Source organism: Geotrypetes seraphini, chromosome 4 (assembly GCF_902459505.1).
Source record: "Geotrypetes seraphini chromosome 4, aGeoSer1.1, whole genome shotgun sequence".
In the NCBI taxonomy this organism is placed as follows: domain Eukaryota; kingdom Metazoa; phylum Chordata; class Amphibia; order Gymnophiona; family Dermophiidae; genus Geotrypetes; species Geotrypetes seraphini.
The window spans coordinates 176,222,879-176,247,769 of record NC_047087.1 but is presented as its reverse complement, the minus strand read 5'-3'; the positions used below and the strand labels follow the sequence as shown (position 1 = coordinate 176,247,769).

Sequence of the window (24,891 nt, the reverse complement as noted above, 5' to 3'; positions counted from 1 at the left end):
CAGCTGCTGGTGTTTCATAGGGAGGTACATTAAAAATTAGCCAAGTCAAGATTATCAAAAATGTTGTGTATGGGTCTGTGTAGGGGTCTCTATTTCAACATTTGGGATAGTTCGGGCAACCAGGTATCTGCAGGGGTTCATAATTTAACCTGATACATTTTAATATATTCTCTCTTTATGGCTTCATCCTGTTATGAGCATACTACATCCAAAAGGGATGGTGGGATAAATTAACAAGTTAGATTATTTCCAAGCCCTTCCAAAACAGCTGGGACCGGTGCAGACTCGGCTGGGTCCAGACGCCAGGGGTGAAAGTCCAGGTAACCACATCAAATCTTACGTCATCATCCTTCAGCTGGGCTCATCGCTTCTTCTTCACTGCAGTTCTCCTCAGCTTAGCAGCAAGAAAGAGAATGGAAAGAATCCAACTGGAGGGGAAAATAACTAGGGAGCTATTGTGGGAGTCAAAACAGGATGAAAATGCATAAAGTCACAATCAAGAAAAGCACATGAATCTTGCAATAGGGCTGTTAGAAATAATTATGAACACATGAAAATATATATATGTACTAATACTGCATGAGTCCATAAAAGAGTTAAAGTGCAAATTAATAAGTCCATAATTAAAGCTGTAAAAGTTCAAGGTCATAAAGGTCATCCCGTCTTTGGTAGCAACAGTCAGGAAGTCTTTGCTGGTAAGTCTAGGCATTTATCCAGTTTCTTCTCCGGTAGCAAGATCCTTCCGTTGGGGCTCATCCGTCATCGGGGTTTCCTACGGCCGAACATCTTTCTTCCAGCGATGATATTTCAAATAGCATTAGTCCATAATTATGCAAATAAGTCCTTAATAGACATTAAAAGGATGTAAACACGGATTCTCATGTAGCATACAGCTTCCTCTGATAGGCAATTGTCTTTGTGAAGTGATCCATAATTAATAAGGCAAAAATATCTGTACTGTATATATCATTTAACTTGTTTCCAACAATACCTGAGCAATATTACTAACAGGATAAGTACAGCGTTAAAAGATGACATACAAAAGAAAACAAAAACTTATCTGCTTTAATTCAGATAGGCTAAGGTCTAATATATGTATTGGCTGAATTATATTTGTCAGCCTAAGGGAGTTATAGTTACAATGGCATATGATGTTCAAAGGACAGGAGTAATATGCTAAACATAAATATGAATTAGCAAAGAGTCAAACCCAAGCAAAAGGATGGCTAAACATATTAACACATAGGTTATATTGAAACATACTAAATTAAAGAGGATAAACCCTAAAAATTAAAATAAAATAGGATTTATGGGAGAAATGTCCTTCCCATGGGATTCTATCAAATCATGGGTTCAATTTTGTTTCTTTCACTAATATTCTGAATGTCAATCAGCAAAAAGACCTAAACTACAGTATTTTGAATTCCAATCAATAGGACTGGATATTTCCTTCACCAACTTATTAGAAAAGTTTTTAAACAACAGTTAGAACCATTTTTTTTTTTTTTTTTTAAAGCCAAACGCTAATTGCATTGTGTTAAACCAAAAAGTATTTCTGCGTGTATCAGAGAATATGTAAGAAAAAGAAGAAATAACATTTCTTTTACAAGTTCCAAGAAAAGGCAGAGAGAGAAAGACTGCTAGAAGTTTGGTTTTTTTTTCCCCCGAAACTGTTATGATAAGTAAAGGAACAATAGTTTCCCTTTTATATTGCTGTTAACCGTGCAATGGGTTAACAGTACAGTACATGAAGAAAGCAGAAGTTACTTTCGCTTCGGTGTGTTAGCACGACATTAATTAATATTACCATTTGGGATAGAAGCGGATCATAAGAACCCTATGCAATATGTTCCAGTTATTGTAGAGACATGAATAATGAAAAAAACAAAACGAAAATAGCAACTGATAATTTCAAGTTAAAGAAATAAAGCACTACATTTCCCAGTGTCCCTAAACATAGACACATCAACCAGGAAGTAGCTCGGTATGTTTGTGTAACGGAAAAAAAAGAAGAAACATAACTCCTTTCTTAAACTTTGATCACAGACAAAGAATAAGGTTTGAAATGGTTGTGGTGAGTAGTAAAAAAAATAAATCTTCTTTCATTATATTGGTAATTATAGTGAGCGCTCATAAATGGAAATCCACTCGCATTTCCATAAACACTGAAATTAACACAGGGCACAATACAACAGATAATGACTCATAGTAACATAAAAGACTGTAACGCTGAAAAATAGACAGACATTAATTGCTAGGAAGTATTAAAGGAGTCCCCCCTCTTGTATAATTTATTTCATTTTTGTTCTATTTAGAGTATTAGCATTAGGTGTTCTCTTCGAGTGCACTGTAGTTTTTCCTAACTCTAGAAAACAAATGATCGTTAGTAATGGGAAAAAGTGAGGTGATGGGAAACGCCCATAATAAAAATCCCAGACCTAGAAAGACAAAGGGTGCGTTTATTTTTATATTGTCAGTTATACTTAATGCCTGTCAGTTATTTGGTTAGACATAAACACTTGTCACGAATCCTTCCTATTTACGTACACTATCCTTATATATTCCCTTCATTTCCAATCCAACATAACACTTTCTATTGAAAACGATAGTGATCCAAATCATTTCTGTAATTTCGTTCTTCTCTTTCTCAAAAACAATCCTTTATAATCCAGCAAACTTATATGAAATAAATAATTGTTTAATGAAAGCTTATGGTAACATTGAAACGCAGTTAAAAATATATACTTCCTCTTTCAGTCTCATTCACTCTCATCCCCCTCACTCCCCCAATTTTTTTTTTTTTTCGGTCGTGACCACAAAAGAACAGGAAACAAAAAACCCACGAGAGCAATGCTTTCGCTGTCTCACAAAGCGCCATATGTTACACAGGTCAGTACACAAGCGACAGCTAGCATAAACGGAAGAATAAAGGAAGCCTGTAGACAGCATGACAAGCTGAAAATATTACAGTAAAACACAGACTCAGAGCTAGAAGGCTAGAAGACCCCTCTTGTTAGTAGCAAAGAAATAAACCCATAAAAACAGAACTAATAAGCCAAAACCCATACAAAATAGTGGCCACACATGATAATACTATATCATAAGGGGCTAGGTAACACAAAGCACAATGCAGAGAAGAGGTGTATACTTTTGGCTCAACAATGGTAGGAAATATGGGGGCAAAAGGAGGAACAGGATTGTCTAAGCAACCGCTTAACAGAAGATCCAATGGGAACAGACAAGAGAAAGAGAAGCCAGGGCCAGGGGCACAAGACAAATAACTCTGGCTAGCACTGGCAGCCAGAGAAGTATAAGACAAGGGGATTCCTAAGGTCAGCAAGAGCAGGGGGCGAAATCAGACATAGCGGGCTCCGAGACAAAAACACTACTTAAGCACAGTTTCCTGGAAAGTGGGGGAAGGTGGGGAACGGGGTGCATTGCTGTTGAATAGTTTCACAGATATCATCTAATGCCTGAGAGATAGTGGCCCACGGGACAGGGGAGTAACGACCAGTATGTGTTGTAAGAGTGCGATCTGCCTGTCATTGCACTTGGTGTGCAACGGAAGGTGGAAAGATAGGACTAGGGTTAAGAGTATATGCTGCGGAGAGCAAAGGGGCAGTGAACAGTGGCAGAGAGCAATACAAACAGGACGACTGAGACGCTAGCATAAAAAGCGACAACATGGGAGAAATAAACAATATGTCCAACTACAAAGTGTACAAACTAATGAGTCTAAAAATAAAACTAATAAGAATACTTACAAAATGATGCAATGTGATCACAGAAGAGCAGGTACCTTCGTAGCAATAACCCAGGTGTGGCCAGAGACCACAGAAACAGCATAACCACCAGTCAAAGCTGGTTCAACAGTCACACCATAACAGTGATAGTTTAATCTAGCAGAGGAAACGTCAGGCTTGGCTCAAGACCACAAGAAAGAAAGAAAAGAATTTAACCAGCAAACGAATCAGTGTATGTACCAAAAAAAAAATTAATTAAGGAGAGTAAAAAGAAGGCATATAACGGAAGTGTTAGTGGGTGACAACACAGCTGCGCTGAGACTATACCTAAACACCGGCTACCTGACCCGCCAGTAATTGATCAACTATTAATTACCTACGTATGTATACATTAACTACACCCTGAACTGACTACATAACCCGCCAACCATTCTGACTCTTATCCTATTCTGACTCCTATCCTAACCTATGGACTGACTACCACCCGCCAGTCATAAATATATATATATATATCCTAGTTCCTAAACTATTCCTAAGCTATGGACTGACTACCACCCGCCAGTCATAAACATATATACATATATCCTAATTCCTAAACCATTCCTAAGCTATGGACTGGCTACCACCCACCAGTCATAAACATATATACACATATCCTAATTCTTAAACAATTCCTAAACTATGGACCGGCTACCACCCACCAGTCAAAACCATATATACACATATCCTAATTCCTAAACCATTCCTAAACTATGGACTGGCTACCACCCACCAGTCATAAACATATATACACATATCCTAATTCTTAAACAATTCCTAAACTATGGACTGGCTACCACCCACCAGTCATAAACATATATACACATATCCTAATTCTTAAACAATTCCTAAACTATGGACCGGCTACCACCCACCAGTCAATTCTTAAACAATACCTAAACTATGGACTGGCTACCACCCACCAGTCAATTCTTAAACAATTGCTAAACTATGGACCGGCTACCACCCACCAGTCAAAACCATATATACACATATCCTAATTCCTAAACCATTCCTAAACTACGGACTGGCTACCACCCACCAGTCATAAACATATATACATATATCCTAATTATTAAACAATTCCTAAACTATGGACTGGCTACCACCCACCAGTCAATTCTTAAACAATTGACTACCTAAGCTATCGGCTACCTAAGCTATCGGCGGACTACTCGACCCATCCGCAAGCAAATATATCATCTTATGAACTATGGACTGCCTACCACCGGTCAGTCCTACTAACTACCCAACGCGCTAGTCTATACAGGACCCGTAGGACAGCTAAGGATAGTAGCCCGGTCCTGGGCGAATTGACGTGAATTCCTGCTCCAGGGTCCGGGATCCTCCAAAGTTGACGCCACAGGGCCTGTGTAACGACAAACAAACAGGATTAGTAAGGAAAGAGAAAGCAGTGTGTAAGGCAGACCACATTCCATTGCTGGCTTTAAACTAGAAAAAGAAAGAAAAAACCGCATAAAAGGGGAAGTAAAATAACACAGCAAATCTGCAAGAAAATAAGGAAGTTTAGGTAGAGACACTGCATAAGTACAAGCAGGCAACCCAGAAACACACTTTTGGCCAAAAGTAATGGAGAGGCAATCTGACAAGCAGAGTATAGGCCTTCAATCCAGTGAGGTCTCTAAAGGGGCATGTTCCCTTTGTTTCAACGTCGGGGTTCACCACTGAGGTAGATAGGCCGCTGTCCAGGCCTACCTCTGTAATGATACCTCGAACACTATATACTGGCTTCAATAAGTATATATTTATTTCGTCAATCAATAACAGCTTACAAGAATAGATCATATAGTATATAGTGTAACAGAAGGTGATACAGAAGGTGACCTCTAGGCCTAGAGGTCCTCTGATGTCTGTTCTGACCTTTCCTTCCTAAAGGCCTGGTTTTTATACATTTCTTAGTGGCCAACACCACGTTGGTTTACATCACATGATACATCCTTATTGGCTATTTACTTCCTAACTACATTCATTTATTGGCTATTCTTACCTACGTCATGTTACATGTCTACTCTGTTTTCCGTAAAGCCTACCTTTTCCCCGAAATGCCTGTTTCCCCACCATATTAGTATTTCCGAGCACAAGCCCCCCTCCCAACTCTAAACATCTCCGATACTTTCCATTAGATGATATTTCTTATGAATTCTTTCTTCTGAGAATTCTGTCTTCTGACCACAGTCTGTTTATCTCTTTATGGTATCTGGCTGGGTGGGCCTTGGTGTAAAACCACAGCTAGCCCACAGCCTCAGGACCTGTTGCTTTTTCTCTAGTTTTATTCCTACTGTAGCTAATTGAACTCATAAAACAGCGTATTTCTCCATCTTTGCATGTTCTTCAGTTAATGGTGAAATATCTTTCCATAGTTAATCTACTGTTTCTATCATCTGCAGAGATAGATAAGGTAGATGTCAGTTGCAGGGGGTGAGAGCAGATTTTCTGTAAAGAGCAAAGTGATCTTTGTCCTTTTCCCATCCCCCTTCACCTGTCCAATGCCAGGACTTATCTTGGGATGTATCTCACTTCACCTGGCTAATGCCAGGACTTTATCGGGATCAGAGCTTCTATGCTCTATCCTCTCTCACCTCCAGAGATCAGACACCCTGCACTGAGGATTGAAGGCAGTGAGCCCCCCAACCCCACAGACTGGCATCCGTGGTAACTATTGTCTATGCCGGAGTCGCCAGAGGCATGCCTTTGAACAGATTGCAATCGCTGAGCCACCAAGCCATGCTGCGTGATGCTGGAGGCATTCATTGCAGACAACGAGTGCAATCCTGAGACACTGGGGACCAACGAGAGAGAAGCGATTGCTGCAGTAGTCTCATGTGAAAGCGCGCCCAAGGCACCACTTCCAGCGTTGCCACCATGGAACTCAGAACCTGCACATAATCCCACACTCTCGGTCTGGGCAACTGGAGAAGCAGGCGAACCCGAGACTGCAACTTCACCCCCCGGTCTTTGGGAAGAAACACTTTCCCCACCTTCGTGTCAAACAGCAACCCCAGATGTTCCAACGACTGGGACGGGATAAGAGAACTCTTTGGAAAATTAATGACCCACCATAAGGATTGAAGAAGAGCGATCACCCTTCGGGTCATCGACAAACTGTCCTGCATCGAAGACGCCCTGATCAACCAAATAAGGATGTACCTGAATTCCTTCCTGGCGAAGGAACGCCACCACCACAACCATGACCTTTGAGAATGTCCGAGCTGTGGCAAGGCCAAACTGCATGGCACAAAACTGATAGTGCTGTCCCAGGATGGCAAAATGAAGAAATTTCTGAATCAGCGGCCAGATGGGAATGTGCAGATAAGCTTCCTTGAGGTCGACAGCCTTAAGGAATTCCACCGGCTGAACAGATGCTATGACTGACCTCATTGTTTCCATCCGAAAATGCCTGACTCGAAGAAAGTGATTGACCCTCTTGAGATCCAAGACTAGCCTGACCGAACCCCCCTTTTCGGGCACAATGAAGTAAATGGAGTACCGTCCCTGCCCCCTCTCCGCCGGAGGCACTGGAATTACGGCCCCAAACTCCAAAAGAACCTGAAGAGTGCTCCGTACTGACTCTCTCTTGGCAGCCCCTAAACAAGGGAAGACCATGAAAGAATCTGCGACTGGAGAGGAAAATTCTAATTTGTAATCTTCTTGAATAACGTCCAAGACCCACTGATCGGACATGAGCTTGGCCCATTCCGCCAGCAAGGAAGAAAGCCGACCCCCCCCCTCCTCCCCGTCATTGGAAGGACGCAAGGCCGGGGTCTGGGCGGGTTGGGCAGCCTGGGTTTTTGTAGGACGAAAGGAAGACTTTTGTGGAAACCTAGGCCTAGTATTCTAGGAAGACCCATAAGACAGTGGAAAAGACGGTTTACCAGGTCTATATCTTTTAACATCCCTGAAACAATTTCTGGCAGAAAAAGACTTTAAAGGAGCTTCAGGCTTATCTTCTGGTAACCACTGAGTCTTGGTATCACCAAAATCCTTCACTAATTTAACCAAATCATCCCCAAATAACAAGTAACCCTTAAAAGGAAGCCTCACGAGCCTAAGCTTGGAAGCTGCATCTGCCGCCCAGTGACGGAGCCACAAGGATCTGCGAGAAACAACAGAAAGCAACATCTGCTTCGCCGAAGCTCGAATAATATCATAGAGGGCATCCGCCACATACGCAAGACCCGTTTCAAATCAGGAAGGTAGGAAGGAACATACATTGCGACCATTGCAGACAACCCCGTGCTGCATAGGAACTGCACACCGCAGCTTGCAAAGTAACTGCCGCGACAAAGGACAGCTTAAGCGAAGATTCAATCTTCCGATCCTGAATGTCTGAACGCTATACCACCCTCAACCGGCAAAATAGTCCTTTTAGTAACTGCAGCCACTAAAGCAGCCACTAAAGCATCCACCTTGGGGTTCTTAAATTTATCCAGGTCGTCCTGAGATACAGGATTCAACTGGCGCATAGCCTTTGCCACACGGAGACCAGTCTCCAGAGTGTCCCATTAAGCAGAAATAAGCTCATGCATCGCATCGTGGACCGGAAATGCCTTAGCAGGCTTTTTCGTGCCTTCCATAAAAGAATTAGCAGATCCCGTCGCTTGCAGATCCGTCTGAGAGATATGAAGGTCTTGCAGTGCTTTGGAAATAAAAGATGGTAATTCTTCTCTATGAAAAAGACGGAGCGCCATAGGATCATCCACCTCTCTAGACAGCGCATCTTCAAACTCTAAATCCACCACTTCGCCGTCCTCCAGAGAGTCCAGAATATCCAGAGACAAGACGGAGCCCGATGGAGGGTCATCCCCACCCACAGGCGCCACTCTTCGCCTTTTAGCCGCAAAGAGACTCCAAGGGAGGCCTACTGACATGAGGCATGGGAGACTGGTCCAAATTACCCTCACATTGTTGGCAGGCTGAGAGGTCTGTAATAAAAATGCCTTATGCATCAGCATAATGAAATCCGGGGAAAACCCCATCAATAGTGCCGGCGACGAAACACATGATTCCCCTGCCCAGTAACCGGCCCCGCAAAGGCAGGAGAAGAAGAAACACTGCTAACCGTGCACTGAAGCGGAATGGCGGCAGCCGCGAGTGCAGGAGAAGCCAGCCTGAGATCAATCGCGTGGGAAACTTCTGGCGCGCTCTGCATTTCTTCACCCACGGTGTCGGCACAACCCGCTGAACAGAGGCCCGATGGTGTTCTCCACTTGCCACAACGGGAACACCGTTTAACTGCCTCTGCCGTCATTTCCTACTGCACACCGCCGAGCAACCCAAAACCGGCAGACAACTCACCACATCGCGTGTCAGAGAAAACTCCAAAATCAAACCGGCAGACCTAACCACCAATGCTCAAAAGTAAGAAAATAAGCCCTTACCCGAGTCAACCGTTGCTAAAGCTGCTAGTTGCAGAGAGGAACTGCCAGGACAGAACCGTCCAGCAACAGCACTTTGGTCCCTTTTTTTTGTTGTTGTTGTTGGGGAAAGAAGAAAAATACAGGACCAGGAAAAAAGCCTCAATTCACCGGAGAGGAGGGTGGAGCAGGGACCTGGGGGGGCCCAGGTGTACCTCCCAAAGTTAGCACAGTTCAGCCAAACACCCCTATCTTCCTGAAGAGAAAAAATTCTCAACAGAAGAGGAAAGTACAAGCCAGCCAGAATCCAGGAGCTAGTGAAAAAGCGACCATTACCTGCTGGGAGATGGAGAATACTGGTGATACAGAGCGTGCAGTAATCAAAAAGGAAAAATTATGTTCTTACCTATTAATTTTCTTTCCCTTAGACGCAGCAGATGAATCCAGAGACCAATGGGATAGCTCACATCTACCAACAGGCGGAGATAGAGAAACTGATTAACAGGTGGTCCTATTGGCTGGCACTCCTCCTGTCTCATCAGTATAGCTCCTTGCCCAAGCACACGTAACCAGCAATAGGCATAGCATGTAAAAAACTTCTTTCCCATAACAAATCTCAAAATGCAATAATACATCCAGAAAGGGTGGGGCTCTGGATTCATCTGCTGCGTCTAAGGGAAAGAAAATTAACAGGTAAGAACATAATTTTTCCTTCCCTAGCAACAGCAGCAGATGAATCCAGAGACCAATGGGATGTAGCAAAGCAATCCTCAATCTGGGTGGGAAGCAAACGCCGCCTCCGCAACAACCGAAGCACAAAACGCCCCTACCGCATGCGCCCCCACATCCAAGCAGAAATGGGGAGAGAAAGCACGCTCGGAAGACCAATTAGCCACGAGACAAATCTCCTCCAAGGAAAAAACCTCTGGACCGAGCCCAAGAAGTAGCCATCGCTCCAGCGGAATGGTCATGAAGTTCTTTCGCCAACCGCTTCCCTGCCAGCAAGCAAGCATAAAGAATGTCCTCCCGGACCCATTGAGCGATGGAGGCTTCGGACGCCACCAAACGTTTGAGGCGTCCCTTGAAGAATGCAAAAAGGAGATATAAACAACTAAAAGTCGTAAGAAACCGAGCTCACAGAGAACGCTACGTACATATCAAAAAATGCAGTGAATAAAAGCACTGCTCCCAATTTCCTCTCCCAGGAAGAAGGAAGGAAAAGCGAGCATGACATAAAAGAAAGGATGACACCCCCCTAGAAAGAAATAATGGTACCATCCGAACTGATACCCCATATTTCGGAAATCAGAAATAGGAATCCCCGTTGAACAAGGCCTGCAACATAGAAAACTGCAGAGCTGAAGCCATGGCCACAAGAAACCCCATGTTCAACGGCACAGCCCTTTAGAGTCCCAAAAGACAAGGATGAAATGAAGCCTTCGGTATATTGAGAAGAAGTACGTGAAGATTGTACTCCAAACCGGGCTTTCTAAGAGGCGCATGAATATACCGGACTCTGTTTAGGACCTGAACTACATGAAGCTGAGAAGTAAGCGAAGAGCAATATATCTAGCCCTTGTAACAAGCTAAGAATGGCACTAGAAGCTGAAGGGAATTGAACGCTAAGCCCTCGGCAATACACCTGTGCCAAAAAGGAACTCTGGAGTGGTTCAAACGTTAAGAAGCACCCAAGAAAGGAAAAACCTCCAAAAGGAAGCAGAAGCCACAGGAGAAGACGTCCGTAGCACCTGGATAAGAGAAGAAACAACCTGCTTCGCATAATCCTTACACGTCAGCCAAGATTTTTCAAAAAACTAGGTCGTAATACTAAAGTAGTACAAATATCCATGTTGAACGGACCCTAGGCGAGCAAAGCCGGAGATACCAGGAAACTTCTTAGTCCGGCTGTTGAAAGACTCATCAAATCCGCAAAGTAAGGATGGCGCCGCCAATCCAGAGATTCTACAAATACTGTGCCCGGAAAGCGAGCTCGAGGTGGCAAATCCAAGCCATCATCAGCCAGCGGAAAACACTGAAAAAGAGAAGGCAGAAGCGAGAAAGGAGCCATGCAGCTACCCCCTCTAACTCCCACTCCCTGGGCCCGCCGAAGAAGCTAGGAAGCTTAGAATTGAGAGACGAGGCCATGAGGTCTAGGTCAAGCAGATCTCACTTCCATAAAAAGAGCTAGAACGCTTGAGCCACAAATCTCAATATCCAGGATGCAGAAGATTACACTATTACTAACATGCACACTTTCCAGAGCGTACACAGCGCTGTACACTGTAACATACAAGAAATGGGCCATGCTCAGATTCCGCGGAGAGAAAGTCTATCCAAACTCTTATCCTGATCCATAAAAGGATCTGCCAACAGAAGACGAAGATGAGAGTCCACCCATTGAAGCAGAACAACTTCACCTGCCAATGAGTACAACACTTACTGCCCAAGCAGTAGAGAAATACCCCCATCCTAATACTGACCAAAAGGACCCTCAGCGGTAATCCGGAAGAATGATCTGAAGCTCCAGAAAGGTAGCCTGACCCTGCTCAAGAGCAGAAGAATGAACAAGTACTGAGTCGCCTCTGAAGACCAGACTCCAGGAGCTGAGGATGGAAGCCACGGAGCCCCCCAACCCGACAGCCCGGGATGGTCGGTGGTCATGAGATAGTCCAGCAAAAACCGAGGCATGCCTTGAAAAGAGAAATCGCGCGGAGCCACCAAATCATACAGAGTGATGCAGGAGGATCATACCAAATAATTGGTGCCCTGAGATACCGGGAACCACCGGATCAAAAGCGACTGCTGTAGCATAAGAAGGAGAAAGCAAGCCGAAGTCCCCAGTGGAGTCAGCAATATGGATCCCAGAAACTGTACAGAATCCCATACTCTTGGTCATGGTAAGCGAAGAAGAATACCAATCTGAGACCGAGACCCCACGCCCAAGTCTCCAGAAAGAAACACATGTCTCTCCTATATGAATAAAAACATCACCCCGATATACCTATAAATAGTACAGGAGAAAAGAGTGCTGTGCAAATTCAAAGATGCACATGTAAAGAACTGAGGAAAAGATATCACCCTTTTTGTGTCAGTCAAATGGCCCGACTGGAAGTCGTCCGAATCAAGCAGGCAGTCAAGAAGAAATTAGATGAATCGCCTGGTAGCACCAAAACGGTACCACCGCCCACATCACCTAAAACGTTCGTGAAGCCTTGGGTAGGCAAAATGGCATGTGCCAAAACCGAAAGCACCGCTCCAAGAGAGGCAGGCAAACCAAGTGCCGATTCGGAGTCCATAGAGAAAATGTAAATATACTCCTAGGTTGTCTGCAGAAATGTGTAACCCCGAGAAACTAATTCAACAGAATGGGATCCAGCCTGCCCAATGCCCCCTATCTCGGGCACCATGCGGTAAGTGGAACAACGTCCCTTAGTTCCCGAAGAACAACAAGAACCATCCTGAGGACCAGTAACACTGAAAAGGGAAACACAAAACATAGAGACTCCAAGAACGAACTGGAAAACCTGAGGAGAATGCAAAGATGCAAGCATCCTGAAAAATGTTCACAGCCCTCTGACCTGACATTATAGTTTCTTCTCCCTCATGAGAAAGCCTGAAGAGTCATTGGAAGAAGTCAAGATCCCCTCAGAATGAAGTGCAGAAGGTCAGGGAATGGCAGAATAAGACTGTAGGATCTGCAAGAAGATTCTCCTAGGAAAAATCAAGGTTCACAATGTAAAGAGGAATATACTGGAACCATGAAAACAGTACTAACCCCATGCAACATGAGCGAAATACGTATGTCCTTTAAAGTGAATACGTACTAGACTCAATCAAGATGCTGCATCTACCGCCCCGTGGAAAACAACAGCATCCTTACAGGTATCAGACAAAGCTCACAACGTTAATGAGAACTTCAGGGATGAGGCTAACAGCCACATAGTGCATGATCCTCCATGGGTTTGATAGAATAGGTAACTGGCTCCTGGTTAAAAGGAGCTGTACAGCCCTTTCTGTCTGGTTGGGGGGCCCATCTAGCATGTGCCATGAGAAAATGGTGACAGGAGAAACCAGCGTGATAAGCATGGAAATCTGAAGTCCAGGCCCCCTCAGAAATAGAGAAAGAGAGTCCTGGCCACAGGAATATGCGCAGTGTCATTATACCCATAGAGACAGCCCGAACTTGGAAACTGCTTGTACTACCTTTAGGCATAAATATCCTGTGCCACTACTAGACACATGCAGCTCAGCACAGAGGCCCAAACAAGGACAGTTACCAATAGACAAAGGCTCAATCTGCAGGGACCCCAAAGAGAGATAATGAGATACCTGTGTGAAATACAGGGCACTATCTTACTGCTGATCTCACTGTGCCGTGAGTTGCCGTATGTCGCCCCAGTCTGGAGACAAACCGAGACTGGGTGACCTAGCACAGGTCAGAGTCTCTCTGGTAAACCCCTTGAGTGCTAACCTCAGAGTCCGATTAAACAAGCAGCTTCCTTCAAGGGAGTACAGCAGGAACACAGACATAGACATATAAAGCTGCCCAAGCTTGTCCCAAAGCTGGTGAAACACATACAACTTGTCTGAACCGTAAAGGAGAGAAGCCCCGGCATACTCTGACCAAAGTCAGCTGGAAACAAACTACCGGAACGCTGCAGCTCTCCCGCCATCGCCGGAGACCCATGTGCACGCCTGATTCTCGCTGACACGTGGCCGCTGCATCAACGCTCCTAGAAACATAGTCGGATTCGAGCCCCGCAAAATTTACCCTGCCGCGGCTTGCATAGAAAGAAATCAGACTCGAGGAATAACCAGAAGAACGGCCCACAGCACCGGAAAAAACATATCCCATGTCATGCGCGCTGCTATAAACCGGCACCTGCACAATCAGCTGCACATGGCCGTGACAAACACTGATGAAAGAGAGCCTCAGAATAAACAGGACTACTGCTGCACTGAAACCCAACAATGAGAACAAGTACGAGCATGAAATCGCATCGCTACTGCTGCGCTGTAACCAAAAAGGAAACAAAGCGCGTGCAAGCAAAGGGCGGGAAGTCCCGGCTCCCTCCATGGATTTCTAGTCATAAAACTTAGCCTCAATAAAATATCCATACCTTAAATGTATGATGACCGAACCCACAGTACTAAGACTCCCAAACAGAACCTGAAGTTCAAACAACTGTAAAAGCCAGACATACTCACAGCTTGTTGTTAGGGCCGGTTGAAGCCAGTTTGCAGCAAAAGCATGGCAGAATGTAACAACTGTGGTCTCTTTTTTTTTTTTTTTTTTTTTACAGAGAAGGGAAAGAAGAAAAAATTTGAGACCCAGTCAGACCCTCTAGCAATGGAGGGAGGGTGAGGCAGGGACAAGGGGGGGCCCAAGTGTAACCTCTAAAGCCGGCACCGTTCAGCCGGACACCCCTGTCTCACTGAAGAGAAAAATCTCAACAGGAGAAATAGCACTGCCAGCTCACTGAAGAGAAACCTCAACAGGAGAAACAGAATGGCAGTCTCACTGAAGAGAAACCTCAACAGGAGAAAATAAAGTTCCAGCCACAGCCAGAATTCAGGAGCTAGTTGAATAGCGACCTTTTCCTGCTGGGAGATAGAGAATATTGATGAGACAGGAGGAGTGCCAGCCAATAGGACCACCTGTTAATCAGTTTCTCTATCTCCGCCTGCTGGTAGAAGTGAGCTATCCCACTGGTCTCTGGATTCATCTGCTGCTGTTGCTAGGGAAGATGCCGATTCAAATGCAACCAACCACATCTTTCCATCATTTCATTTGCCAGAGATATAGCGTTTCGATTTTTAGTTATAAATAGAACCCAACCGACATTGTTGCCTTGTTTCTCAAGCAAGCACTAAGACTTGCTATCTTTTCTTAGATTGCAACATACATTAGTTACTAAATATCAAATGATAACTGTACAGAATAGAATACAATAGGATTATATAATACTAGTCTTTAAGCCAGTTACATTAATGGGTGCTAGAATAGATGTGTCTGTCTGTCTGTGTTTCTTTATCTCTCTCTCCTTGGCCGCTGTCTGTATCCTTCTGTCTCTCCCCCCCCACCGAGCACAGCTGTCTGCCCCCAGGACACACCTCCCCCACAAAGCAGCCCCCTTTCCCTCTCCCTAACTGTCTCTCCATGGCCCTCTTCTGTCTTCCCCCCGCCCCCGAGCAAAGCTGTCTGTCCCCAGCACACCTCCCCCTATCTCTCCATGGCCCCTTCTGTCTTCCCCAGCACACCCCTCCCCCCCCAAAGCAGCCCACTTTCCCTCTCCCTGTCTCTCCATGGCCCCTTCTGTCTTCCCCCCCAGAGCAAAGCTGTCTGTCCCCAGCACACCTCCCCCCCAAAGTAGCCCCCTTTCCCTCTCCCTATCTCTCCATGGCCCCTTCTGTCTCCTCTCAGAGCAAAGCTGGCCCCAGCACACCTCCCCCCCCCAAAGTAGCCCCCTTTCCCTCTCCCTATCTCTCCATGGCCCCTTCTGTCTCCCCCCAGCACACCCCTCCCCCCCAAAGCAGCCCCCTTTCCCTTTCCCTCTCCCCCTGGCTCCCGGTATTGATCCCCTTCTTACCCTCCCCTCCATCCCGGCGTCATCTGGCCTGCTCCTCTTCAAAGCAGCCTGCGATCTTGGTGGCCGGCTTTAGCGAACCTAGCAGGCCGCTCTCCAACTCGGTAGCACATTCCCTCTGATGCGATCCCGTGCGTCAGAGGGAGCGTGCTACTGAGGTTGGAGAGCAGCTTAAGAGGTTCTTTAAAGCCGGCCACGATCGCAGGCTGCTCTGAAGAGGAGGATCAGCGGCGGCGAGTGAGGTGACACGGCGAGGACGCGGGCAGGCAGCGAGTGAGAGGCAGCAGCGAGTGAGGGCGGGCGGTGACGCGCCGAGGACAGGGAGAGAGCACAGTCGCGCGCCTTCAGCCCCCGCATGCGCCGTGAGGTTAGAATGTTGCCACAGAAGCACACCTCACGGTGCCACACCTCACGAATTTGAGAGCGCATGCGCGCTCTAGCGTTTTATTATTATTGATAAATAGTATGAAAAAACCTTTAAACTGTAAAATGATACATACCTAAATTCTTGATTGTTTTCATGCCCGTGATCTCACTGTGACTAGTGTACAGCAGTCACTTCTGAAATACATAACATAAAGTCAGTATGAATACAAAAAGGTTTGGCTAACACTATCCATATACTACCATCAATAGTCACATTACCACCATTTACTGTATATACTCAAATATAAACAGATTTTTGGGCCAAAAAAATGGCCCAAAAATGGGGCCTCCTTTTTTATGATGGTGCTTTTTTCCTCTCCTCCCCACCCGATGACCAAAACGCTATTTTTCACCCCACCCCACCACCAACGTCTGGCACCGCTATTCTCTACCCTGCTCTCTGATGACCAACACTGCTGTCTCCCCTCTGATGACCAGCACTACTATCCCCTTTGATGACTGGCATTGATATCTTCCTCCCCCATCCTGAAGACCAGCATTCCTGTCCTCCATTATCTGCACTCCCCACCCCAGAACAGATCACACTTACAGTTCCGGGACTCAGGAAAAGCACAGTTACTTACCGTAACAGTTGTTATCCAGGGACAGCAGGCAGTTATTCTCACAAGGGGGTGACGTCATCCGACGGAGCCTCGATGCAGACGCCTCACAAGCAGACTTGCTTGAAGAAACTCGAAGTTCCGAGCCACCCGCACCGCGCATGCATCAGTACCTTCCCGCCCAGCACAGGGCGTGTCTCCTCAGTTCAGATAGCTAGCAGAGAAGCCAACCCGGGGAGGTGAGTGGGATGTGAGAATAGCTGCCTGCTGTCCCTGGATAACAACTGTTACGGTAAGTAACTGTGCTTTATCCCAGGACAAGCAGGCAGGTATTCTCACAAGTGGGTGACCTCCAAGCTAACCAAAGTGGGATGGTGGGAGAGTTGGCAACTTATGAGAATAAATTTTACAATACTGTTTGGCCAAACTGTCCATCCCGTCTGGAGAAAGTATCCAGACAATAGCAGGGCTGTGGAGTCGGTAGATAAATGTTCCGACTCCCGACTCCTCAGTTTTTTGGACTTCTGACTCCGACTCCGCGTGAAACAAGATCTTCATCCGCTTAAAAAGATGTTGTGCGTATGGTGGGAGAGCTTGGTTGGATGAATTTTTCGAGTCTACACCAGGTGATTTCTACCAACGAGGTATTGAAAATCTTGTTGAACGTTGGAAGTTAGTTGTAAACAACAACAAGGGAGAATACATTTATAAGTATTGGTGCTCCGAATTGTGCGTTGCGTGCCATTTAGTGAAGCACGTTTTGCGGTTACGTGAGGCACTGCATGCATTGATCTTTATTCTTACAGTAGAGAAGTCATTAATTATAACTTTTTGTGAATTGGGACATTTAAACTTGCTTTTTTTAAATTCCAATCTAAATTTAGTCGGAGTCGGTGCATTGTTTGGCAACTCCGACTCCGACTCCAGGTACCCGAAATTTCCTCCGACTCAGACTCCGACTCCACAGCTCTGGACAATAGTGAGAAGTGAAGGTATGAACCGAGGACCAAGTAGCAGCTCTACAAATTTCCTCAATAGGTGTAGATCTGAGGAAAGCTACAGAAGTTGCCATTGCTCTGACCTTATAGGCTGTGACTTTACTGTGAAGGAGTAAACCAGCCTGGGCATAACAGAAAGAGATACAAGCCACCATTCAATTGGAGATGGTACGCTTAGAAATAGGATGTCCCAACTTGTTTGGATCAAATGAGACAAAAAGTTGAGACGCAGTTCTGTGTGGTTTGGTGTGTTCCAAATAGAAAGCCAAAGCACGTTTACAGTCCAGAGTATGAAGAGCTGATTTTCCAGGATGAGAATGAGGCTTTGGAAAAAATACTGGAAGAACAATGGATTGGTTGAGATGAAATTCCGAGACCAATGTTGGAATTTCGGATGAGTGCGAAGAACCACCTTGTCATGATGGAACAATGTAAAAGGTGGATCCGCAACTAATGCTTGGAGCTTACTGACTCGTCTAGCGGAAGTGAGGCCAATGAGAAATACCACTTTCCAAGTGAGATACTTCAGAAGAGCTTTTCCATTGGCTCAAATGGAGGTTTCATCAGCTGAGTAAGAACAATATTGAGGTCCCAAACCACAGGAGGTGGTTTGAGAGGAGGTTTGACAATGAAAAGTCCTTTCATGAAGCTGGAAACCACAGGATGAGCAGAGAGAGGTTTCCCCTTCAATAGGCTGATGAAAAGCAGTAATTACACTAAGATGGACTCAGATCGATGTAGACTTGAGACCAGAATGAGAAAGGTGCAACAGATAGTCCAAAACTTAAGAATAGGAGGAATGTTGAGGCTCCTCATGATGAGAAAAGCACCAAGTAGAAAATCTAGTCCATTTTTGGTGATAGCATTGTCTAGTAGCAGGCTTCCATGAAGCTTCTAAAACATCCCTCACAGATTGAGAAAACTGGAGAGGAGCTACGTTGAGAGGAACCAAGCTATCAGGTGTAGAGACTGCAGGTTGGGATGAAGCAGAGATCCCTGATGCTGCGTAAGCAGAGAGGGAAAAACTGGTAGAAGGTATGGCTCCCTGCTGCTGAGTTGAAGGAGAAGGGAGTACCAGGGTTGTCTGGGCCACCGAGGAGCAAAGAATAAAACAGCAATTCTGAGTAAAAAGAACACAAAACCCCGGACAAAAGAAGGCACAAGTGAAACCACTTCACGCAGAGAGTCGAAGACAGACTTCTGGGCTCCGCGGAAAAGTAAGAACTGAGGAGGCACACCCTGCGCTGGGCGGGAAGGCACTCACGCATGCGTGGTGCGGGCGACTCAAAACTTCGAGTTCCTTCAAGCAAGTCTGCTTGTGAGGCGTCTGCATCGAGGCTCCGTCGGATGATGTCACCCACTTGTGAGAATACCTGCCTGCTTGTCCTGGGATAACAAACGTTCTCTGCTGGTGAAGGGCCTTGAGCGTCTGCGAGTGCTCAAGGCCTGCTTGCTCCCGCTCTCTCTGGGATTCTCAAAGGGGCCAGCAAGCCTTGAGCATGCTCAAGGCCCTTCACCAGCATAGAGCATTGGCATCAGCTTCCCAAGTCTCGGAACTGTAAGTGCAATGTCGGACTGGGGCGGGGGGAGCGGGTAGTGAAGGACAAAAGTGACTAAAATGCACCGTTCAATTCTCCAGTGCTGCTGTGGCCTCCTCTGTACTGTTTTTGGCGTGGGGTTTTTTTTTTGCCACACTTCATTCCCCTTTGAAGCCACTTCCTGTTTTCCCTTGGTGGAATCACTGCAAAGGAACGGTGAAGAGGAGGCTGCAGGCAGCACAAGATAATTTATTAAATTTTCTATACCATTCTCCCAGGGGAGTACAGGGGTGCTTCGGCACTGGGTGGGGAGAACGAGGAGTGGGTAGGGGAAGAAGATGGTGGCACATGGACGGAGGAAGTGGGAGAGAAGGTGGCATATGGACGGAGGGAAGTGGGAGAGAAGGTGGCATATGGACAGAGGGAAGTGGGAGAGAAGGTGGCATATGGACAGAGGGAAGTGGGAGAGAAGGTGGCATATGGACAGAGGGAAGTGGGAGAGAAGAGATGGCACACAAGGACGAAGGAGAGGGGAAGAGCTGGAGGCAGAAAAATGAAAGAAGACTTAATATGAAAATCAGTGTCAAAGATGAATGTAGTAGTGCAAGAGCTGAAGGAGAGGAAAGAAACAGCAAATGCATAAGGAGGCCTTGGAAACAGTTAAGAGCAAAGAGGGATCAGAAGAAGAAAAAAAAATAATAATAATCGCCAGATAAAGGTAGGAAAATATTTTTCTTTTCAATTTAGTGATTGAACTAGTCAATTTTGAAAATTTTTATCTGTTTTATAATTTGAACTGTTCAGGAAGAAATGCATTTTTTTAATACAGTATTTCTTTTATGGTTTACTGTGTGCAGAGTCTGGCATATTAGGGTTTTATTTGTGTACAATAGTACTTTTAGTTTGTGGTTTGTATTTGAAAAGGGTTTTTTCTGTTTTCTGCATGTGTGACAGAGGCCCGGTGTTCTGGTGGGGATAGAAGTTCAGAAACTTTGATTGTTGTCGTGGCCCCAAGTAGGAAGATTTGTTGGCTCTCCTTCAGCTTTTTTGGACTCGAAAAACAGCCCCAACTGAAAATTTTGCGATTACTTATGACATTGCTTACGACATTCCCATACCCAAATTTTTAATCTTGGTTTATATTAAAGTGAACCTTTTTTCCATCCTTTTTTGGGAAAAACTGAACACCTCGATTTATATACGAGTATATACAGTATATTTAACAATGCAAAATTTTTCCCAGTCATTTTGGACCTTTCCACAATACAGGGGGGGGAAAAAAAAAATCTATGCTAAAAGTTTATTGAATTCAAATAATGATTAAGACTATCCAAACAGTGTGTGCAAAGCCCATCATAAAATTATAAAAATCAAGCACCAAGACAACAGTATGGAACATGATAAAATGAACAAATTTCAGAGAGCAATCATGTCATATCTGATTCCCAAAAGCAGCAAGTACACCAGCAGATTTAACCCCCCTCAAAAAAATAAAAAAACAACACACACAACAACTTTCAACATGTTTTAACCTGTGCTGCATTGGCTAGGTTTTCAAGATTTCTTAAGAGTTAAGAGGCAGTAAATCTTCTATTGCTCCTTCTCTCATGTTACCAAAAACCACCTTTACTGTCACATCACTATACCTGTTTTAATTTACCCTATTATTGTATATGTCACACAATCATTTCTGATCTTTAATGAAAATGTAATTGACAAAGATAACCCAAGCAGACAAGTTTAAGGGCACCTTTTTCAAAACCGTGGTAACAATACTAATGTAAATACACCAAAGCCAATAGGAACTGAATGGGTTTTGGTGCATTTACTGCTGTAGCATCACTATGGCATGTAAAACAGGCCCTAAATGAAATAAATTAAACACCCATATAACTTATGAGAAAAACTATCTGCCCTAGAAGTAATTGCCAGTTGCACCACCTTTAGTAGCAATAATTACTAAACTAAACTAAACTAAACCTTGGGTTTATATACCGCACCATCTCCACGAATGCGGAGCTCGGCACGGTTTACAGGAAGAAGGATGAGAGAGGAACTACAGTGGAGAGATTAAATCATATCCAGCATTTGGTTTCTGTAGTCTCAAATTGCAGTTGAATATTACCCCCTCTATGCAGACATATATAGAATTTGTAGTTTTTTGGTGCAGGAGCCACTTGTTTTGAGTCCTACCACATCATCAATTAGGTTAAAGTCAGGATTTTGAATAAGCCAGTTCCAAACTACAAGAGGCGTTCAATAATTTATATACCTCAGTAGGAAAGGGGGGGAAAAAGTTTTCAAAAATATTGTTTTTCAATATAGTTCCCCAATAGCTCCACACACTTCATCCACTTTCCCTGGAATAACTAACCCCTTTGAAAATGTTTCCCAAAAAAAAAAAAGATATTTTAATGGAATGATAATGAACATTTAATTTTCCCAATCTGCCTTAAATCAATACCAATCAAATTTAATAACAACAACAACTTTATTTTTCTATACCGCCATAAATTTACTGATTTTAACTTGGCATAACCCTCAATAAGAAATTAACCTATCAGTAGATCAGCACTGTGGAAATAAAGTAATTTATTTTGTGGACCAGAACCGGTCCATGGACCGGAAGTTGAAGAACACTAGGCTAAGTCATGCCCATCTCCACCCAATCTCCGCCCCAGACCCCACACTGTATGCTTTCAACATTAATTCCTACCAGAAAACAGATAACCCCATGCAAATGCAGGACCAAAAACTAAAAGTACTAATATTTACAAACAAACCCTAAGATGCAAGACTCTTCAAACAGTACAACCCCAGCGGAAAAGAAACAAATGCATTTCTTCCTGAACAGACAGCAGATGTAAATCAATCACTAAATTAAAAAAATGGAAAAATTATGTTTTTACCTGTTAATTTTCTTTCCTTTAGACGCAGCAGATGAATCCAGAGACCAATAGGATAGCACACATCTACCAGCAGGCGGAGATAGAGAAACTGATTAACAGGTGGTCCTATTAGCTGGCACTCCTCCTGTATCTTCAGTATAGCTCCTTGCCCAAGCATCCGTAACCATCAATAGGCATAGCATGTAAACAAACTTCTTTCCCATAACAAATCTCAAAAGGCAATAATACAGAATACAACCATCAACAACAACAAACTTCGAAAGTTGGAAAAGAAAAAAACGACAGACAATATCCAGAAAGGGTGGGGCTCTGGATTCATCTGCTGCGTCTAAAGGAAAGAAAATTAACAGGTAAGAACATAATTTTTCCTTCCTTAGCAACAGCGGCAGATGAATCCAGAGACCAATGGGATGTAGCAAAGCAATCCTCAATCTGGGTGGGTAGCAAACGCCGCCTCCGCAACAACCGAAGCACTAAACACATCTACCGCATGCACCCCCACATCCAACCAGTAATGCTGAGAGAAAGCACTCTCGGAAGACCAAGTAGCCACGAGACAAAATTCCTCCAAGGAAAAAACCTCTGGACCGAGTCCAAGAAGTAGCCATCGTTCTGGCGGAATGGTCATGAAGTTCCTTCGCCAACCACTTCCCTGCCATCAAGCAAGCATAATTAATGTCCTCCTGGACCCATTGAGCGATGGAGACTTTGGACACCACCATACGTTTGAGGCATCCCGTGAAGAATACAAAAAGGTGATCTAAACAACTAAAAGTTGTTAGAAACCTAGCTCGCGGAGAACGCTACGCACTTTCAAAAAAATGAAGTGAATAAAAGCACGTCTCCCCATTTCTCCTCCCAGGAAGAAGGAAGGAAAAGTGAGTGTGTCATAAAAGAAAGGATGACACCGAAATTGTGGTACCGTCTGAACTGACACCCCAGATTTTGTAAATCAGAAATAGGAATCCCCGCCAAACAAGGCCTGCAACTCAGAAAACCACCGAGCTGAAGCCATGACCACAAGAAACCCGGTGTTCAACGGCACAGCCCTTTAGAGCAGTGGTTCCCAACCCTGTCCTGGAGGAACACCAGGCCAATTGGGTTTTCAGGCTAGCCCTAATGAATATGCATGAAGCAAATTTGCATGCCTATCACTTCCATCATATGCAAATCTCTCTCATGCATATTCATTAGGGCTAGCCTGAAAACCCGATTGGCCTGGTGTTCCTCCAGGACAGGGTTGGGAATCACTGCTTTAGAGTCTCAAAAGACAAGGATGAAATGAAGTCTTCGGTAAACTGCGAAGAAGTACCTTAAGACTGTACTCCGGACAGGGCTTTCTAAGAGGTGTACGAATATACCGTACTCCGTTTAGGAACTGAACTACATGAAGCTGAGAAGTAATTGAAGAGCAATATACCTTGTAACAAGCTAAGAATGGTACTTGAAGATGAAGGGAATTGAACGCTAAGCCCTTGGCAATACACTTGTGCCAAAAAAGAACTCTGGAAGGGTGCAAATGTTGAGAAGTACTCAAGAAAGGAAAAACCTCCAAAAGGAAGCAGAAGCCACAAGTGAAGATGTCTGTATCGCCTGGATAAGAGAAGAAACAACCTGCTTTGCATAACCCTTACACGTCAGCCATGACTTTTCAAAAGCTAGGTTGCAATACCAAAGTAGTACAAATATTCATGTTGATCGGACCCTAGGTGAGCAAATCCAGAGATACCAAGAAACTCAACAGTCTGGCTGTCGAAAGACTCATCAGATCCGTATAGCAAGGATGGTGCAGCCAATCCAGAGATTCTACAAAAATTGTGCCCTGAAAGCGAGCTTGGGATGGCAAATCCAAGCCATCATCAGCCAGGGGAAAAAACTGAAAAAAGAGAAACCAGAGGCGAGAAAGAAGCCACGCTGCTACCCCCTCTGACTCCCACTCCCTGTGCCCGCCGAAGAAGCTAGGAAGCTTAGAATTTTGAGACAAGGCCATGTGGTCTAGTTCCAGGAGATCTTACTTCCATAAAAAGAGCTGGAACGCCTGAGCCAAAATTCTCACTATCCAGTATGTAGAAGATTGCACTAGTAATAACATTTACACTTTCTAGAGTGTACACAGTGCTGTACACTGTAACATACAATAAATGGGCCATGCACAGATTTCGTGGAGAGAAAGTATATCCAAACTCTTTTCCTAGCCCATAAAATGATCTGCCAACAGAAGAGGAAGATGAGGGTCCACCCATTGAAGTAGAACCACAACTTTACCTGCCAACTGAGCACATCACCTACTGCCCAGGCTGTAGAGAAATACCCCCATCATAATACTGACTGAAAAGACCTTCAGTGTCATTCCGGAAGAATGGTCTGAAGCTCCAGAAACTGTAGCCTGACCATGCTCCAGAGTAGAAGAATGAACAAGTAACAGCTAACCAGGAAATAAGTATAGAAATCCAACCAGGTCGTGGATGTGCAAGACCGGAGGGTTAGGACTTCGATGGGAAGATAGGACTCAATGGGAAACCAAGGTGGCAAGGGGGCCCTTTCTGGTGACTCAGACAGGCCGTGACCTGTTCGGGCCGCCGCGGGAGCGGACTGCTGGGCGGGATGGACCTATGGTCTGACCCGGCGGAGGCACTGCTTATGTTCTTATGTTCTTATGTAAGTACCGAGTCGCCTCTTAAGACCAGAGTCCTGGAGCTAAGGATGGAAGGCACCG

The 24,891-nt window shown here is 44.7% G+C and overlaps 1 protein-coding gene across 13 annotated transcripts in view; it reads right to left on the bottom strand.

Moving 5' to 3' along the window:
* The window catches only part of CNOT1 (CCR4-NOT transcription complex subunit 1), a 1,050,915-nt gene that overhangs the window by 993,810 nt on the left and 32,214 nt on the right, over nt 1-24,891 (bottom strand). For all 13 annotated transcript variants that reach the window (XM_033940598.1, XM_033940586.1, XM_033940591.1 and 10 more), the window contains exon 2: nt 16,245-16,305. The gene's annotated coding sequence lies outside the window, so the exon portion shown is untranslated. The remainder of the gene's footprint in view (nt 1-16,244; nt 16,306-24,891) is intronic.